The sequence below is a fragment of the Manis javanica genome, chromosome 1 (assembly GCF_040802235.1).
Source record: "Manis javanica isolate MJ-LG chromosome 1, MJ_LKY, whole genome shotgun sequence".
NCBI classification, from domain to species: Eukaryota; Metazoa; Chordata; class Mammalia; order Pholidota; family Manidae; genus Manis; species Manis javanica.
In genome coordinates this window covers 210,817,888-210,824,134 of record NC_133156.1, presented here as the reverse complement: position 1 = coordinate 210,824,134, position 6,247 = coordinate 210,817,888, and positions in this window count along the sequence as shown.

Genomic DNA, 6,247 nt, shown 5'->3' with positions numbered 1-6,247 from the left:
ATGTCTTCTCTGTGTGTCTGATAAAATTCCGAGGTAAATCCTTCCGGCCCCGGGGTTTTGTTCTTGGGTAGTTTTTTGATTACTGTTTCAATTTCTTTGCTTGTAATTGGTTTGTTTAACTTTTTTGTTTCTTCCTTGGTCAGTCTTGGGAGGTTGTATTTTTCTAGGAAGTTGTCCATTTCTTCTAGGTTTTCCAGCTTGTTGGCATATAGGTTTTCATAGTAGTCTTTAATAATTCTTTGTATTTCTGTGGAGTCTGTCGTGATTTTTCCATTCTCATTTCTGATTATGTTGATTTGTGTTGACTCTCTTTTTCTCTTAATAAGTTGGGCTAGAGGCTTATCTATTTTGTTTATTTTCTCAAAGAACCAGCTCTTGGTTTCGTTGATTTTTGCTATTGTTTTATTCTTCTCAATTTTGTTTATTTCTTCTCTGATCTTTATTATGTCCCTCCTTCTGCTGACTTTAGGCCTCATTTGTTCTTCTTTTTCCAGTTTTAATAATTGTGATGTTAGACTATTCATTTGGGATTGTTCTTCCTTCTTCAAGTGTGCCTGGATTGCTATATACTTGCCTCTTAAGACTGCTTTCACTGCATCCCACAGAAGTTGGGGCTTAGTGTTGTTGTTGTCATTTGTTTCTATATATTCCTTGATCTCTATTTTGATTTGTTCATTGATCCATTGATTATTTAGTAGCATGTTGTTAAGCCTCCATGTGTTTGTGAGCCTTTTTGTTTTCTTTGTAGAATTTATTTCTACTTTCATACCTTTGTGGTCTGAAAAATTGGTTGGTAGCATTTCAATATTGTGGAATTTACTGAGGCTCTTTTTGTGAGCTAGTATGTGGTCTATTCTGGAGAATGTTCCATGTGCACTTGAGAAGAATGTATATCCTGTTGCTTTTGGATGTAAAGTTCTATAGATGTCTATTAGGTCCATCTATTCTAGTGTGTTGTTCAGTGCCTGTGTGTCTTTACTTATTTTCTGCCCGGTGGATCTATCCTTTGGGGTGAGTGGTGTGTTGAAGTCTCCTACAATGAATGCATTGCAGTCTATTTCCCTCTTTAGTTCTGTTAGTATTTGCTTCACATATGCTGGTGCTCCTGTATTGGGTGCATATATATTTAGAATGGTTATATCCTCTTGTTGGACTAAGCCCTTTATCATTATGTAGTGGCCTTCTTTATCTCTTGTTACTTTCTTTGTTTTGAAGTCTATTTTGTCTGATATTAGTACTGCAACCCCTGCTTTCTTCTCACTGTTGTTTGCCTGAAATATGTTTTTCCATCCCTTGACTTTTAGTCTATGCTTATCTTTGGGTTTAAGGTGAGTTTCTTGTAAGCAGCATATAGATGGGTCTTGCTTTTTTATCCATTCTATTACTCTATGTCTTTTGATTGGTGCATTAAGTCCATTTACATTTAGGGTGACTATTGAAAGATATGTACTTATTGCCATTGCAGGCTTTAGATTCGTGGTTACCAAAGGTTCAAGGTTAGCTTCTTTAGTATCTTACTGCCTAACTTAGCTCGCTTATTGAGCTGTTATATACACTGTCTGGAGAGTCTTTTCTTCTCTCCCTTCTTATTCCTCCTCCTCCATTCTTCATATGTTGTGTGTTTTGTTCTGTGCTCTTTTTAGGGGTGCTCCCATCTAGAGCAGTCCCTGTAGGATGCCCTGTAGAGGTGGTTTGTGGGAAGCAAATTCCCTCAGCTTTTGCTTGTCTGGGAATTGTTTGATCCCACCATCATATTTAAATGATAGTCGTGCTGGATACAGTATCCTTGGTTCAAGGCCCTTCTGTTTCATTGCATTAAGTATATCATGCCATTCTCTTCTGGCCTGTAGGGTTTCTGTTGAGAAGTCTGATGTTAGCCTGATTGGTTTTCCTTTATAGGTGACCTTTTTCTCTCTAGCTGCCTTTAAAACTCTTTCCTTGTCCTTGATCCTTGCCATTTTAATTATTATGTGTCTTGGTGTTGTCCTCCTTGGGTCCTTTCTGTTGGGGGTTCTGTATAATTCCATGGTCTGTTCGATTATTTCCTCCCCCAGTTTGGGGAAGTTTTCAGCAATTATTTCTTCAAAGACACTTTCTATCCCTTTTCCTCTTTCTTCCTCTTCTGGTATCCCTATAATACGAATGTTTTTCCTTTTGTATTGGTCACATATTTCTCTTAGTGTTGTTTCATTCCTGGAGATCCTTTTATCTCTCTCTATGTCAGCTTCTATACGTTCCTGTTCTCTGGCTTCTATTCCTTCAATGGCCTCTTGCATCCTATCCATTCTGCTTATAAATCCTTCCAGGGATTGTTTCACTTCTGTGATCTCTTTCCTGACATCTGTGATCTCCTTCCGGACTTCATCCCACTGCTCTTGCATTTTTCTCTGCATCTCATCCCACTGCTCTTGCATTTTTCTCTGCATCTCATCCCATTGCTCTTGCATTTTTTTCTGCATCTCTGTCAGCATGTTCATGATTTTTATTTTGAATTCTTTTTCAGGAGGACTAGTTAGGTCTGTCTCCTTCTCAGGTGTTGTCTCTGTGATCTTTGTCTGCCTGTAGTTTTGCCTTTTCATGGTGATAGAGATAGTCTGCAGAGCTGGTACAAGTGACCGCTGGAAGAGCTTCCCTTCTTGTTGGTTTGTAGCCTTTTCCTGGGAGAATAGCGACCTCTAGTGGCTTGTGCTGGGCAGCTGTGCGCAGACAGGGCTTCTGCTTCCTGCCCAGTTGCTTTGGGGTTTATCTCCACTGTTGCTGTGGGCTTGGCCTGGCTGGGGCTGTTCCTCCAAAATGGTGGAGCCCCGTTGGAGGGGGAGCAGCCAGGAGACTATTTATCTCCGTAAGGGGCCTCTGTGCTCCCTGCTGCCCAGGGGGTTAGAGTGCCCAGAGATCCCCAGATTCCCTGCTTCTGGTCTAAGTGACCTGTCCTGCCCCTTTAAGATTTCCAAAAAGCACTCTCCAAACCAAAACAACAACAGCAACAATGAGAGAGGGAACAGAAAGGAAAAAAAAAAAGAAAAAACACGCGATTTTTTTTTTTTTTCCTCAGGTGCCGGTCCCAGGCACCCGCGCACTGGTCCTGCTGCCCTGTCTCCCTAGCACCAGGGTCCCTGTCCTTTCAAGGCTTCCAAAAAGCACCCACCCACCGGTCCCGCAGGGAAGGAACGCTCAATAATCTTGGTTCTCAGGCACTGGTCCCACGCATCCGCTCACCAGTCCCGCCGCCCTGCCTCCCTAGCACCGGGGTCCCTGTCCCTTCAAGGCTTCCAAAAAGCACTCGGCAAAAAGAGAGAAAAAAAAGGGGAAAAACGCGTGATTTCTTCCATCCTCAGGTGCTGGTCTCAGGCACCCACCCACCGGTCCCACAGGGAAAAATGCGGGATATTCTTTGTCCTCAGGTGCCGGTCCCAGGCACCCACTCACCAGTCCCGCCGCCCTGCCTCCCTAGCACCGGGGTCCCTGTCCCTTTTAGGCTTCCAAAAAGCACTCGCAGAAAAGAGAAAAAAAAAAAAAGGGGAAAAACGCGCGATTTCCTCTGTCCTCAAGTGCCGGTCTCAGGCACCCGCCCACCGGTCCCGCAGGGAAAAACGGGGGATATTCTTTGTCCTCAGGCGCCGGTCCCAGCCACCCGCTCACCAGTCCCACCACCCTGCCTCCCCAGCAACGGGGGCCCGTCCCTCTAAGGCTTCCAAAAAGCGCTCGCAAAAAAAAAAAAAAAAAAACTGCTCCGGTTTCTCTCCACCCACCGGGAGCCGGGGTGAGGGGCGCTCGGGTCCCGCCGGGCTGGGGCTTGTATCTTACCCCCTTCACAAGGCGCTGGGTTCTTGCAGGTGTGGATGTGGTCTGGATGTTGTCCTGTGTCCTGTGGTCTCTATTTTAGGAAGATTTTTCTTTGTTATATTTTCATAGCTCTATGTGTTTTTGGGAGGAGATTTCCACTGCTCTACTCACGCCGCCATCTTGGCTCCCGCCCTCTGGAAAACTTTTTACACAGCAATAAATAACCAGAGTAATTTCTGATTGTCTTTTTAGGTTAGATAGCTAAAAAAAAAAAAAAAGACTGTGTAAGTGTATAAATATTTTAAAGTCTCTTGATACACATTGCTTTGCAAACCTCAAGAAGTGTTGTATCAATTTCTATTTTCAATATCAGTATGTGAGAGTGTTTCACTATATGGTTGCCAGCATTGAATATAATATTAAAAATTGCTTTTTTAGAAATGTTAACTTTAAGTCCAGGGAGAGGAAATCCAGGAGCAAAATACCTCTAAAAACTGAAATCAGTCAAAGGGAGAAATAAAGTTTAAAATCTGTTTATTGCTTACAAAACTGCAGTCCAGCCCATCTCTCTCCTGCTCAAACAGCAGCAAAACTGGCCCTCCCCTCACCTCTCAGGTACCAATAAGCCCTCTGTTGCCTAGGTAATTACCCGCTGATATGGAGATGAATTTCTCCACCCCTGAGGAAAGATGTAAATGCATGAAAGCCATACTTCTTTCCACCTCTGAACGCCTGTTGATATGCAGATGTACCAAAGGCTGGTGAGATATTCTGGAAATGTTTCAATTTTACCCACATTAACTTATTTACTTAATGTATTTCTATTAGTTATTTCTGTGTGAACTATTTTGCTTCTTGATTTGTATAAATCTTTTTGTACAAAAAAATCTTTTTGTCTTTTAATAAAAGGACACTATTCACTTGTATTGGTGGCATATGTTTCTCCAGCTTATTTTGCCTTTTCAAACTTATCTATTTAATCATCATGATTGTTATGTAAATGAATTTATTATATAATCAAGTTTATTGTTAGTTTTCTCCATGAAAGAATAAGAGAAGATAACCCATTCAGAGTGATCAGAAATAATACCAGAGGAGGCTGTAGGGACAGCCAGATCATAAACCAAAGCAGTCTGTAGATATCACATGTACGGAGTAGGCAACTATAAACTCATTTCCAGAGACAACTGCTTGTGGCTGTGATTACATCGCCAGGAAAGGGCTAGGTTCTGTTATCAACAAAACTCTGAAAAGATTTTTTTCGTCTGTATTTTCAGCCATTTCCCAAGTCCATGGATTGTTTATATATTAACACACTATCACTCCTATAATATATACACACCCTGTATATAGCAGGGTCTCTCTATAAAATAAACATTATCCTCATATTTAGGAATCTACATTATAATGGGCTCTGATAATGCATAGAATGAGACTTGGCAAGCTAAAGCATTGATTTAAATTATATATATTCCTTTAAAAACTGTAAGCTTAGAGTATGAAGTTATAATTCTCAAAGAAGAAAAGAATTATACTTTCTATCACCCAGATACATTGTTAACATTTTGGTAAATGTCTTTTTTCTAAACATTTTTAACATCTGAATTCTTTCAGTGTAAACAAATATATATCCTGCCCTTCTGACTTAATATTAAATGAAAGCACTTCCTTTTTAAATTCAAAACTATTCATAAACATTTTAATAACTATATAGTGCTATATTCACTTTTTAAAAATTTTTTTATTAGGGTATTATTGATATACACTCTTATGAAGGTTTCACATGAAAAAACATTGTGGTTACTACACTCACCCATATTATCAAATCCCCACCCAAACCCCAATGCAGTCACTGTCCATCAGTGTAGTAAGATGCCACAGATTCACTATTTGCCTTCTCTGTGCTACAGTTTTCCCCTTGACCGCTCACACCATGTGTACTAAACATAATACCCCTCAATACACCTGTTATTATTGTAGTATATTTAGCTCTTCATTTTTGTCACTGTTACAGTAATCCTGTGATGAACATCTTTGTGCTTTCTCCACATGTACTATTTATTCCTTAGGTAATTCCAATAAGTGAATTTATGGAATCAAGCATATGAAGTCCATTAAGTCTCATAATGTATATGGACAAATACAAATGTTTACTTTTTCAGAAAGAGAGCACTGTTTTCCGTATGTTTAATTTTGCTTGCTTGCTTCAATTTCTGGTTTTGGCTTAAGGGTTTTAGGTTGATGTGTCATTGCTAACCCCAGACCTTATCAGAAGGAGGCCAGGAAGGAGGGGGAAGCCTCACAGTGGCCCGGAGGATGGGTTTCAGATGAGCAGTTAAGTGTAGAAAAGTAGAAGTGTTGAGACAGAGGTTAAATTGCCCTCTGAATATCTGTTCCTTGTGGGTATGGAGCTGGGAGCTTACTCAGTGCCCTCCCAAAGTGTCCTTACACAAGGCGGTGATTA